General features: G+C 34.1%; 2 non-coding genes across 2 annotated transcripts; both read left to right on the forward strand.

Moving 5' to 3' along the window:
* The first annotated feature begins 4,370 nt into the window (after positions 1 to 4,370).
* LOC149776856 (U5 spliceosomal RNA) lies at positions 4,371 to 4,486 on the forward strand. Its single transcript, XR_016416367.1, has one exon. It is a non-coding gene; the product is annotated as a U5 spliceosomal RNA (small nuclear RNA).
* Positions 4,487 to 10,612: 6,126 nt separating this feature from the next.
* On the forward strand, positions 10,613 to 10,728 carry LOC149776857 (U5 spliceosomal RNA). Its single transcript, XR_016416378.1, has one exon. It is a non-coding gene; the product is annotated as a U5 spliceosomal RNA (small nuclear RNA).
* Positions 10,729 to 15,147: the final 4,419 nt, after the last annotated feature.

The raw sequence follows: 15,147 nt of genomic DNA on the forward strand, positions 1-15,147 counted from the left end.
GTATATGTCCCACATATGTAAATGTCCATCCTGGTTTTCACGTTTTGGGGATCAGAATTTCACATTTAGTTGACGATATAGGATTTATTGGTATATATAGTTGATCTGTGTGGCCACATTTTGCTGTATTCATCTGCAATATCCAAAATTGTTATTTCCCTCATGAATAAGATTGCTTATAGTCATATATTTTAATTTAGTACATTGTCGCTTGACTTTCCTGTATACTGGTATGTACTAATGTTTGCACCAATGATCAAACCTCACCGCCCCAACATTACCTTAAACTTTATGATACATAGTCTACCTGTTTTGTTATTTAACCTGTAAATGGCTAAATATGCTTCTAGAAACCCCATATATTTTTAGGATGAATTTATCACTTTAATACATGATCATCGCTTCACCTTTTTGAGTGTCAGTCTGTCATGTTTAATATTTTTCCCATGCTTGCAACCTTAATGTTATTTTGAAATCACCATATCGAACACATTTTAAATTCACTTACCTACATCTTACTGTTTTCTAGAATCAAGTGAGACATGTTATATCTTTTCAGGTCTAACATTGTATCTGGAACAAAATGTTAGAGTTGGATCAGTTTGGAAGCTCTCCAGTAGTCCGGTGGTGATAGCAAGGTTTCATAAGGACATGTGAAGTGTACTGTCATAAGTGACCATGATTAGTTCATATCACCACACTGATATATAGCACCACAAAGACATGGCTTAGGTCTTCATGAGAGAGAATAACACCATTTTTCAGTAAGGTAGAGCCTCCCTAGAAACTGTATTTTCCTATCCCATTGTCACCTTTTGTAGTTATTGACATTGAAATGGAATGCATTTTTGCTATACAACATGGTAGTGGTCCCATCCGAACTTTAAATCTGAGTGCGCTATTACTTATACAAACAACTGCCTACGTACCTGACACAATATGTGGAACATAGCACCTGTCACTGTTTCTTTAGTGTCTACACCTATATGCATCTGGACAGGCATATTGCGGTTTGCTGCCAAAATCACTATGAGCTGTGTTGCTTCACTAACCCTGGGAAAAATGATATCACTTGTACAGACTTAAGCTACCATTTGTTTTAAATACCATGTATTAGTCAACTTTGCTGTCTAAAATTTGTCAAACTGAATTTTAAAACTTGTAGGAAAATTTATATTTTCAATAAAATGTAGCTTTTAAAATTTAAATGTTTATTTAAATTTCCTTTATCAATAATTTCAAATTGTAAACATATTCTCAGAGAGGCCTTGTACATTCAGGTTTTCATTGCATTGAAAAATTCTTATAATTAAGGAAGATATAGCAAATTAAGTTTTGGTTTCTCAAGAGCACTTGGACCAAAACTTGCACCCTGTGGAACACCAGCACTACACACTTTCTGAAAGGTGTCACGTGTCTTGTTTGTAATAAAATTCAAAAAGACTTCATGTATAAAATTGAAATAGGTGTGGCATGCAAATATAAAAGTTTGACTAAAATTGGCCATAACAAATTGGGCCTGTCAGGAATCAGGTCACAATTAGTACATCCAGTTCAGTACCAATAGATGTAGTTCAAGTCTATTTTTAGAATATTTCTTCCTCTCATTTTGGTGGTGACAGAAGAGTTATATTTATGCATTTTTTAGGGATTTAAGAAGTATTGAGAAACAAATGTAGAGAACATAGAGTAAAATTAATTGTGTTCTATGTCCTTATGGATCTGACCTTGTTCGATTTATTGACAAATGGAGTTTATCAGGAATATTATGTTCCCTGAATATTACTGGACCAGAAGTATGTTAGTTATCACGTCACTTTCTCGCATCATACCTTCTATTTTGTCCTCTTTATCTCACATGTATATGGTATGCATGTGTGTTTGGAAGTAAGTAACATTATCTTATGTTTATGAATTTAGCATTTGATGTGATCTTATTCAAATACATGTATGTAGATGCACGTTTGCGTTTTAGACCAACAAGTAGATCTCCGCCTTTTCTTCTTTTTTCTCCCCTGACATTACCGGTAGTGTCAGAAAAAAACAAAAGAAGCGATGATCTACTTGCTGGTCTAGTTTGCGTGGAATATGTATGCAAATGTATGTACAAGTATTATATTTGCATATGGTCATCCAAAGTGTATCAATTTAGCGTTCATATATATACCAATCATGTGCTGCAAAATGGCATTAAACCCAGTAAAACCAATCTGAATAATCAATCCGCTAATAAAAAGAGGCGTGATCTAACGATTGTGGACTAGATGTATCAAAGTTTTGGAAATTAAGATCTGTTAAGTGTATATTTGAAACTCGTCTGCAGTAAAAACGCCCTGTGTATATACATGCACGAGTGTGTGTGTGTGTGTGTGTTTTGACTGAAAATCAAAGAACCGAAGGTACTGTAATATAAATTGCATTTGAAAGATGCAAGTTGTTTTTTCTTGTTATTGTTGGAAAATGGCGTCAAACTCACAACATCACGCTGAATCTGAGTGAACAGTGTGTGTGTGTGTGTGTGTGTGTGTGTGTGTGTGTGTGTGTCTAAAATCAACGAACCTAAAGCACCATAAGCTTACGTCCATGTGAAAGTGGCAACATGGTTGGGGTTTTTTGTTTGTTTGTTGTGATCTGTTCATTATTTTTTTCTCTACCTATGAGCATATGCCATGGTATTTTTCATCTTCGAACTAATTCTAAGAAATTAATAAATTCTTTGGGAAAGGCTTATTACATCGGCTTTACAATTTCATTAATGATCCAAGCTGCTCAGATTTGCTCCTTGAGGCATCTATCGAAACCAAATTAAAGCAAAACAGACGAAATAACATTAAGGATTTTTTTTTGACTATGGCTGCCTAAAAATAATTCAAAAAGAACAATCTTAAAACCATTCACATGTCACAGAGTAGCAGCAAGTTTTAATATACAGCTTTGGAGGCCTCGTATTTCTAGCTATTTTTATGTGTTTGTGATTGAAAATCTCTAACGAAATCTGAGTTGTTACTTACATAAACTTTGTATTACTATTATTTTTGATGGATAGTAACACAGGCTGCATTCATTTAAACTCAAAACATACAAATCTATGAAAACGGCATGACACGTTTCCGACAGAAAATAATTTTCAATGCTGGCGATGTATCACAGCAGGTGACATATCTTAAAAGAAATGAAGAATTTACACGTAAGTATTAAGGTTTTAAATGCTAATTTTAAACTACATGGAATTAAACGGGAACCCGGATGGCCGAGTGTTCTAAAGCGCTCGACTTTACCAATCACTGCCATCTCATCTCGATCCACGTGGTTCGGGTCTCGGGGTCGGTCTATGTGTGTATATGAGAAAGGTTGCCATTAGCCTCTCGTGAGTCGGTGGCTCTTATCGAGGTTTTCTCCAGTTTCTTATGCCACTATTTATACTGGCCGCCATGTATAGCCTATCACGTGCTGAAAAATGGCGTTATTCCCACAACAACAACATGGGAATATGTTATGCGCCTTTTTTGCGAGTTGGATCTAACAGAGAAGCAGTTTTAGCAGTAGGAAGAGAAACTCATTGATGCTCATTTTACAAAGAGTTTTCAATTTAATTTTCCTGAAATCTATACCTCAAAAGCCGAAATCTAAGCTGCGTACCACTACCGAAACGAGAGAGGAAACAATGCTCTAAATATAGACTGGGACTACTTTTGTTGGTACTGATCCGGAAGTAATAATTGCGACTCAATTTCATTAACGGCAGCCTAAACATGTCTGAATCTTTACTTAACCATGTGTGGACCACCTATTGGAATTGTACCAAACGCAATAAAGACAGTTAATGGTCTAAGCTTGGTATAACATACCCTAGTTTGCTAGTACATATGCCAGGTTTAAGGTCTACATTGCTCTCCTCGGAGAAGACAGATGATATCCCAAACATCTGAAACATCCACACGTTGCATTAATCTAAAATGGAATTTTTTTTCTTCAAGTAAATTTTGATTTCCTATACGAATAAAACACCTGTTATTTTTTTCCAAATTAGTAATCTTTTCCTGATGTATAAATAGGTAGTTATAATCCATCTCGATAACTCGAACATCTAACGAATGTGGATTACATCCCTTTTACTGTCAAATTAACTTCCCCTGCCTTTTCCACGACAAGAAATATAGAAATATTAATTAGTATCCTTTCTACCAGTATAAAGAAAATAAATGGGTTTCACTGAAATTCAAAATAGCCAATAGCAAAATGACACTGTATATTGAAAACTATGACCCTTTTGGATCTTTGTAGACATCACCATTCCACTATCGTCTTTACAAAAGCATTTGGAAAGTTCAAACTATTTCTCTTCAAAATAAAGCGTGAAAGTATAATGATTACTCTGGTTTCTCTTCACATCGTATTAATCTTTCGCCTTTTACTAAAGATTACCGTGGAGAGGAACATTTAATGAGTCTATAGACCATTCTTTGAAGCCTCACTTTGGTGAGGTACCAATTCAATTAAAGTAAACCTCCAGTTCAAATTTAGCATTTTGTTCAATTTTCTTCTAACCAGATCCAAATGGAAGATAGTAACCGATGATTATATAATCAGGTCTCAGTACTTCCAGTTCGGTACTCACAAAGGTAGTTCTAGTCTATTGTTAGAACATTTATTCCTCTCTCATTGTCATGGTGATAGAAGAGTTATATTTATGCGATTTTGATAGGGATTTAAAGGTCATTGTTTATTCTTGAGAATATGAGCTCAGGTGTGGTTTTCCATGTGTATTTCGGCGATAGTGCATAGTCAGTAATAAGGCCATGGTGATGATCCGGAAGTGAAATATGTGTTCTGTTTACATACTGCTCTGTTGACAGTCCAGCCTCTCAAAAAAACCTTTGGCAAGAACTTCACCGTGAAGGTATTTTTAGATTAACATATGATTTGTACTGATTGTCACACAGTGGAAATGTCAGTCTCGAGAACCAAATGTAGAGAACATATAACAAAATTAATTGTGCTATGTCCTGTCAGTGCAGTATTTGAGTAAAGATTAAACTGGTATTAAATCTTCATTATTAATGAACGACACATGAAATTTCAATATGTTATGTATATTGACTTTGAAAAACAGTAGAATGAAATTAGAAATAAAAAGTTAAGTTTTATTTTGAAAAATTTAAATGAAATTTAAAAAGAAATATAAAAGATTAAAAAATGTACTCCAAAATATATAATATTTGTTGAAATGATATTAAATGATATCAGCATGTAGATATTCCTACACCATATATAAGTTCCAATGTTGGATATTTGTCAAATTTTGTCAGAGAAAATATCTTTGTAAGTCAAAATGAGACCATCATTTAAAATACACGAAGACAAAATTCCAATTTGTATTGGTCATTCAAAGTATTTATTAGGGGTCCAAGCAGTTAATTTATGTGTTTATCATGGGGTCACTTCCTGAGTAACACATATCTGCTTGTATGGCCTTCAGTAATTTTTTACAAACATAGTTATAGGGTATTTAGTGAGAGGACAGAGACGAAAACTTTATACTAGAACCTAGTCAAGTTCTCTACTAAATCATTTTAAACCGTCCCAGAATGAAATACAGTTCAAAGGGATAAAATATACTTTCCCCATGTATATTACCCTTGGATGTAAGAAAACAGCAAAATAATATAAGTTGAACACAAAATGCATTCCATTGTATTGTTCAGTTTGGTTACGATATTGATTGGTGTAGTGCAGCATTGTGGCCTATATGATGTTATGGGAATGCTGATGATCCATCTTGCTTTATGCATTATTAATTACTAATAATATTTGTTAACTGACATTCTAAAGATTGCATAAGAAATATTCAAACAGATTATTTGAATTTAACTTTGTACAACTGATTTTGCGATAGCTACATATCCCACATGAACAAATATTCATATATTTTAGAATGTTTGGGATCAAACGTTTACATTCAGTACATCATATAGGCTGACATTGTACATACAGTGAATCTGTAAGGCCCATTTCTGGCTGTGTGCGCTGAAAATATCCCAAAATGTTATTTTCATCATGAGTAGGCCTATGTATGATAACATATTTCAATTTAGTACTATGACAGTGTGCAGTATTGTAGCATCAGCTGATATCTGATTCCATTGAATCATTGAGTTTAATAATTGGTAACCAACACTCTTAATGATAAATGTTGAAACAGATCATTTGAATTTTGTTTGCACGTTTGATCTTAAGAAGTACATTGTATATGTCCCACATATGTAAATGTCCATCCTGGTTTTCACGTTTTGGGGATCAGAATTTCACATTTAGTTGACGATATAGGATTTATTGGTATATATAGTTGATCTGTGTGGCCACATTTTGCTGTATTCATCTGCAATATCCAAAATTGTTATTTCCCTCATGAATAAGATTGCTTATAGTCATATATTTTAATTTAGTACATTGTCGCTTGACTTTCCTGTATACTGGTATGTACTAATGTTTGCACCAATGATCAAACCTCACCGCCCCAACATTACCTTAAACTTTATGATACATAGTCTACCTGTTTTGTTATTTAACCTGTAAATGGCTAAATATGCTTCTAGAAACCCCATATATTTTTAGGATGAATTTATCACTTTAATACATGATCATCGCTTCACCTTTTTGAGTGTCAGTCTGTCATGTTTAATATTTTTCCCATGCTTGCAACCTTAATGTTATTTTGAAATCACCATATCGAACACATTTTAAATTCACTTACCTACATCTTACTGTTTTCTAGAATCAAGTGAGACATGTTATATCTTTTCAGGTCTAACATTGTATCTGGAACAAAATGTTAGAGTTGGATCAGTTTGGAAGCTCTCCAGTAGTCCGGTGGTGATAGCAAGGTTTCATAAGGACATGTGAAGTGTACTGTCATAAGTGACCATGATTAGTTCATATCACCACACTGATATATAGCACCACAAAGACATGGCTTAGGTCTTCATGAGAGAGAATAACACCATTTTTCAGTAAGGTAGAGCCTCCCTAGAAACTGTATTTTCCTATCCCATTGTCACCTTTTGTAGTTATTGACATTGAAATGGAATGCATTTTTGCTATACAACATGGTAGTGGTCCCATCCGAACTTTAAATCTGAGTGCGCTATTACTTATACAAACAACTGCCTACGTACCTGACACAATATGTGGAACATAGCACCTGTCACTGTTTCTTTAGTGTCTACACCTATATGCATCTGGACAGGCATATTGCGGTTTGCTGCCAAAATCACTATGAGCTGTGTTGCTTCGCTACCCCTGGGAAAAATGATATCACTTGTACAGACTTAAGCTACCATTTGTTTTAAATACCATGTATTAGTCAACTTTGCTGTCTAAAATTTGTCAAACTGAATTTTAAAACTTGTAGGAAAATTTATATTTTCAATAAAATGTAGTTTTTAAAATTTAAATGTTTATTTAAATTTCCTTTATCAATAATTTCAAATTGTAAACATATTCTCAGAGAGGCCTTGTACATTCAGGTTTTCATTGCATTGAAAAATTTTTATAATTGAGGAAGATATAGCAAATTAAGTTTTGGTTTCTCAAGAGCACTTGGACCAAAACTTACACCCTGTGGAACACCAGCACTACACACTTTCTGAATGGTGTCACGTGTCTTGTTTGTAATAAAATTCAAAAAGACTTCATCTATAAAATTGAAATAGGTGTGGCATGCAAATATAAAAGTTTGACTAAAATTGGCCATAACAAATTGGGCCTGTCAGGAATCAGGTCACAATTAGTACATCCAGTTCAGTAACAATAGATGTAGTTCAAGTCTATTTTTAGAATATTTCTTCCTCTCATTTTGGTGGTGACAGAAGAGTTATATTTGTGCATTTTTTAGGGATTTAAGAAGTATTGAGAAACAAATGTAGAGGACATAGAGTAAAATTAATTGTGTTCTATGTCCTTATGGATCTGACCTTGTTCGATTTATTGACAAATGGAGTTTATCAGGAATATTATGTTCCCTGAATATTATTGGACCAGAAGTATGTTAGTTATCACGTCACTTTCTCGCATCATACCTTCTATTTTGTCCTCTTTATCTCACATGTATATGGTATGCATGTGTGTTTGGAAGTAAGTGACATTATCTTATGTTTATGAATTTAGCATTTGATGTGATGTTATTCAAATACATATATGTAGATGCACGTTTGCGTTTTAGACCAACAAGTAGATCTCCGCCTTTTCTTCTTTTTTCTCCCCTGACATTACCGGTAGTGTCAGAAAAAAACAAAAGAAGCGATGATCTACTTGCTGGTCTAGTTTGCGTGGAATATGTATGCAAATGTATGTACAAGTATTATATTTGCATATGGTCATCCAAAGTGTATCAATTTAGCGTTCATATATATACCAATCATGTGCTGCAAAATGGCATTAAACCCAGTAAAACCAATCTGAATAATCAATCCGCTAATAAAAAGAGGCGTGATCTAACGATTGTGGACTAGATGTATCAAAGTTTTGGAAATTAAGATCTGTTAAGTGTATATTTGAAACTCGTCTGCAGTAAAAACGCCCTGTGTACATACATGCACGAGTGTGTGTGTGTGTGTGTGTGTTTTGACTGAAAATCAAAGAACCGAAGGTACTGTAATATAAATTGCATTTGAAAGATGCAAGTTGTTTTTTCTTGTTATTGTTGGAAAATGGCGTCAAACTCACAACATCACGCTGAATCTGAGTAAACAGTGTGTGTGTGTGTGTGTGTGTGTGTGTGTGTGTGTCTAAAATCAACGAACCTAAAGCACCATAAGCTTACGTCCATGTGAAAGTGGCAACATGGTTGGGGTTTTTTGTTTGTTTGTTGTGATCTGTTCATTATTTTTTTCTCTACCTATGAGCATATGCCATGGTATTTTTCATCTTCGAACTAATTCTAAGAAATTAATAAATTCTTTGGGAAAGGCTTATTACATCGGCTTTACAATTTCATTAATGATCCAAGCTGCTCAGATTTGCTCCTTGAGGCATCTATCGAAACCAAATTAAAGCAAAACAGACGAAATAACATTAAGGATTTTTTTTTGACTATGGCTGCCTAAAAATAATTCAAAAAGAACAATCTTAAAACCATTCACATGTCACAGAGTAGCAGCAAGTTTTAATATACAGCTTTGGAGGCCTCGTATTTCTAGCTATTTTTATGTGTTTGTGATTGAAAATCTCTAACGAAATCTGAGTTGTTACTTACATAAACTTTGTATTACTATTATTTTTGATGGATAGTAACACAGGCTGCATTCATTTAAACTCAAAACATACAAATCTATGAAAACGGCATGACACGTTTCCGACAGAAAATAATTTTCAATGCTGGCGATGTATCACAGCAGGTGACATATCTTAAAAGAAATGAAGAATTTACACGTAAGTATTAAGGTTTTAAATGCTAATTTTAAACTACATGGAATTAAACGGGAACCCGGATGGCCGAGTGTTCTAAAGCGCTCGACTTTACCAATCACTGCCATCTCATCTCGATCCACGTGGTTCGGGTCTCGGGGTCGGTCTATGTGTGTATATGAGAAAGGTTGCCATTAGCCTCTCGTGAGTCGGTGGCTCTTATCGAGGTTTTCTCCAGTTTCTTATGCCACTATTTATACTGGCCGCCATGTATAGCCTATCACGTGCTGAAAAATGGCGTTATTCCCACAACAACAACATGGGAATATGTTATGCGCCTTTTTTGCGAGTTGGATCTAACAGAGAAGCAGTTTTAGCAGTAGGAAGAGAAACTCATTGATGCTCATTTTACAAAGAGTTTTCAATTTAATTTTCCTGAAATCTATACCTCAAAAGCCGAAATCTAAGCTGCGTACCACTACCGAAACGAGAGAGGAAACAATGCTCTAAATATAGACTGGGACTACTTTTGTTGGTACTGATCCGGAAGTAATAATTGCGACTCAATTTCATTAACGGCAGCCTAAACATGTCTGAATCTTTACTTAACCATGTGTGGACCACCTATTGGAATTGTACCAAACGCAATAAAGACAGTTAATGGTCTAAGCTTGGTATAACATACCCTAGTTTGCTAGTACATATGCCAGGTTTAAGGTCTACATTGCTCTCCTCGGAGAAGACAGATGATATCCCAAACATCTGAAACATCCACACGTTGCATTAATCTAAAATGGAATTTTTTTTCTTCAAGTAAATTTTGATTTCCTATACGAATAAAACACCTGTTATTTTTTTCCAAATTAGTAATCTTTTCCTGATGTATAAATAGGTAGTTATAATCCATCTCGATAACTCGAACATCTAACGAATGTGGATTACATCCCTTTTACTGTCAAATTAACTTCCCCTGCCTTTTCCACGACAAGAAATATAGAAATATTAATTAGTATCCTTTCTACCAGTATAAAGAAAATAAATGGGTTTCACTGAAATTCAAAATAGCCAATAGCAAAATGACACTGTATATTGAAAACTATGACCCTTTTGGATCTTTGTAGACATCACCATTCCACTATCGTCTTTACAAAAGCATTTGGAAAGTTCAAACTATTTCTCTTCAAAATAAAGCGTGAAAGTATAATGATTACTCTGGTTTCTCTTCACATCGTATTAATCTTTCGCCTTTTACTAAAGATTACCGTGGAGAGGAACATTTAATGAGTCTATAGACCATTCTTTGAAGCCTCACTTTGGTGAGGTACCAATTCAATTAAAGTAAACCTCCAGTTCAAATTTAGCATTTTGTTCAATTTTCTTCTAACCAGATCCAAATGGAAGATAGTAACCGATGATTATATAATCAGGTCTCAGTACTTCCAGTTCGGTACTCACAAAGGTAGTTCTAGTCTATTGTTAGAACATTTATTCCTCTCTCATTGTCATGGTGATAGAAGAGTTATATTTATGCGATTTTGATAGGGATTTAAAGGTCATTGTTTATTCTTGAGAATATGAGCTCAGGTGTGGTTTTCCATGTGTATTTCGGCGATAGTGCATAGTCAGTAATAAGGCCATGGTGATGATCCGGAAGTGAAATATGTGTTCTGTTTACATACTGCTCTGTTGACAGTCCAGCCTCTCAAAAAAACCTTTGGCAAGAACTTCACCGTGAAGGTATTTTTAGATTAACATATGATTTGTACTGATTGTCACACAGTGGAAATGTCAGTCTCGAGAACCAAATGTAGAGAACATATAACAAAATTAATTGTGCTATGTCCTGTCAGTGCAGTATTTGAGTAAAGATTAAACTGGTATTAAATCTTCATTATTAATGAACGACACATGAAATTTCAATATGTTATGTATATTGACTTTGAAAAACAGTAGAATGAAATTAGAAATAAAAAGTTAAGTTTTATTTTGAAAAATTTAAATGAAATTTAAAAAGAAATATAAAAGATTAAAAAATGTACTCCAAAATATATAATATTTGTTGAAATGATATTAAATGATATCAGCATGTAGATATTCCTACACCATATATAAGTTCCAATGTTGGATATTTGTCAAATTTTGTCAGAGAAAATATCTTTGTAAGTCAAAATGAGACCATCATTTAAAATACACGAAGACAAAATTCCAATTTGTATTGGTCATTCAAAGTATTTATTAGGGGTCCAAGCAGTTAATTTATGTGTTTATCATGGGGTCACTTCCTGAGTAACACATATCTGCTTGTATGGCCTTCAGTAATTTTTTACAAACATAGTTATAGGGTATTTAGTGAGAGGACAGAGACGAAAACTTTATACTAGAACCTAGTCAAGTTCTCTACTAAATCATTTTAAACCGTCCCAGAATGAAATACAGTTCAAAGGGATAAAATATACTTTCCCCATGTATATTACCCTTGGATGTAAGAAAACAGCAAAATAATATAAGTTGAACACAAAATGCATTCCATTGTATTGTTCAGTTTGGTTACGATATTGATTGGTGTAGTGCAGCATTGTGGCCTATATGATGTTATGGGAATGCTGATGATCCATCTTGCTTTATGCATTATTAATTACTAATAATATTTGTTAACTGACATTCTAAAGATTGCATAAGAAATATTCAAACAGATTATTTGAATTTAACTTTGTACAACTGATTTTGCGATAGCTACATATCCCACATGAACAAATATTCATATATTTTAGAATGTTTGGGATCAAACGTTTACATTCAGTACATCATATAGGCTGACATTGTACATACAGTGAATCTGTAAGGCCCATTTCTGGCTGTGTGCGCTGAAAATATCCCAAAATGTTATTTTCATCATGAGTAGGCCTATGTATGATAACATATTTCAATTTAGTACTATGACAGTGTGCAGTATTGTAGCATCAGCTGATATCTGATTCCATTGAATCATTGAGTTTAATAATTGGTAACCAACACTCTTAATGATAAATGTTGAAACAGATCATTTGAATTTTGTTTGCACGTTTGATCTTAAGAAGTACATTGTATATGTCCCACATATGTAAATGTCCATCCTGGTTTTCACGTTTTGGGGATCAGAATTTCACATTTAGTTGACGATATAGGATTTATTGGTATATATAGTTGATCTGTGTGGCCACATTTTGCTGTATTCATCTGCAATATCCAAAATTGTTATTTCCCTCATGAATAAGATTGCTTATAGTCATATATTTTAATTTAGTACATTGTCGCTTGACTTTCCTGTATACTGGTATGTACTAATGTTTGCACCAATGATCAAACCTCACCGCCCCAACATTACCTTAAACTTTATGATACATAGTCTACCTGTTTTGTTATTTAACCTGTAAATGGCTAAATATGCTTCTAGAAACCCCATATATTTTTAGGATGAATTTATCACTTTAATACATGATCATCGCTTCACCTTTTTGAGTGTCAGTCTGTCATGTTTAATATTTTTCCCATGCTTGCAACCTTAATGTTATTTTGAAATCACCATATCGAACACATTTTAAATTCACTTACCTACATCTTACTGTTTTCTAGAATCAAGTGAGACATGTTATATCTTTTCAGGTCTAACATTGTATCTGGAACAAAATGTTAGAGTTGGATCAGTTTGGAAGCTCTCCAGTAGTCCGGTGGTGATAGCAAGGTTTCATAAGGACATGTGAAGTGTACTGTCATAAGTGACCATGATTAGTTCATATCACCACACTGATATATAGCACCACAAAGACATGGCTTAGGTCTTCATGAGAGAGAATAACACCATTTTTCAGTAAGGTAGAGCCTCCCTAGAAACTGTATTTTCCTATCCCATTGTCACCTTTTGTAGTTATTGACATTGAAATGGAATGCATTTTTGCTATACAACATGGTAGTGGTCCCATCCGAACTTTAAATCTGAGTGCGCTATTACTTATACAAACAACTGCCTACGTACCTGACACAATATGTGGAACATAGCACCTGTCACTGTTTCTTTAGTGTCTACACCTATATGCATCTGGACAGGCATATTGCGGTTTGCTGCCAAAATCACTATGAGCTGTGTTGCTTCGCTACCCCTGGGAAAAATGATATCACTTGTACAGACTTAAGCTACCATTTGTTTTAAATACCATGTATTAGTCAACTTTGCTGTCTAAAATTTGTCAAACTGAATTTTAAAACTTGTAGGAAAATTTATATTTTCAATAAAATGTAGTTTTTAAAATTTAAATGTTTATTTAAATTTCCTTTATCAATAATTTCAAATTGTAAACATATTCTCAGAGAGGCCTTGTACATTCAGGTTTTCATTGCATTGAAAAATTTTTATAATTGAGGAAGATATAGCAAATTAAGTTTTGGTTTCTCAAGAGCACTTGGACCAAAACTTACACCCTGTGGAACACCAGCACTACACACTTTCTGAATGGTGTCACGTGTCTTGTTTGTAATAAAATTCAAAAAGACTTCATCTATAAAATTGAAATAGGTGTGGCATGCAAATATAAAAGTTTGACTAAAATTGGCCATAACAAATTGGGCCTGTCAGGAATCAGGTCACAATTAGTACATCCAGTTCAGTAACAATAGATGTAGTTCAAGTCTATTTTTAGAATATTTCTTCCTCTCATTTTGGTGGTGACAGAAGAGTTATATTTGTGCATTTTTTAGGGATTTAAGAAGTATTGAGAAACAAATGTAGAGGACATAGAGTAAAATTAATTGTGTTCTATGTCCTTATGGATCTGACCTTGTTCGATTTATTGACAAATGGAGTTTATCAGGAATATTATGTTCCCTGAATATTATTGGACCAGAAGTATGTTAGTTATCACGTCACTTTCTCGCATCATACCTTCTATTTTGTCCTCTTTATCTCACATGTATATGGTATGCATGTGTGTTTGGAAGTAAGTGACATTATCTTATGTTTATGAATTTAGCATTTGATGTGATGTTATTCAAATACATATATGTAGATGCACGTTTGCGTTTTAGACCAACAAGTAGATCTCCGCCTTTTCTTCTTTTTTCTCCCCTGACATTACCGGTAGTGTCAGAAAAAAACAAAAGAAGCGATGATCTACTTGCTGGTCTAGTTTGCGTGGAATATGTATGCAAATGTATGTACAAGTATTATATTTGCATATGGTCATCCAAAGTGTATCAATTTAGCGTTCATATATATACCAATCATGTGCTGCAAAATGGCATTAAACCCAGTAAAACCAATCTGAATAATCAATCCGCTAATAAAAAGAGGCGTGATCTAACGATTGTGGACTAGATGTATCAAAGTTTTGGAAATTAAGATCTGTTAAGTGTATATTTGAAACTCGTCTGCAGTAAAAACGCCCTGTGTACATACATGCACGAGTGTGTGTGTGTGTGTGTGTGTTTTGACTGAAAATCAAAGAACCGAAGGTACTGTAATATAAATTGCATTTGAAAGATGCAAGTTGTTTTTTCTTGTTATTGTTGGAAAATGGCGTCAAACTCACAACATCACGCTGAATCTGAGTAAACAGTGTGTGTGTGTGTGTGTGTGTGTGTGTGTGTGTGTCTAAAATCAACGAACCTAAAGCACCATAAGCTTACGTCCATGTGAAAGTGGCAACATGGTTGGGGTTTTTTGTTTGTTTGTTGTGATCTGTTCATTATTTTTTTCTCTACCTATGAGCA

This window comes from Sinohyriopsis cumingii, chromosome 18 (assembly GCF_028554795.1).
Source record: "Sinohyriopsis cumingii isolate HCF-2022 chromosome 18, ASM2855479v2, whole genome shotgun sequence".
Taxonomy (NCBI): Eukaryota; Metazoa; Mollusca; class Bivalvia; order Unionida; family Unionidae; genus Sinohyriopsis; species Sinohyriopsis cumingii.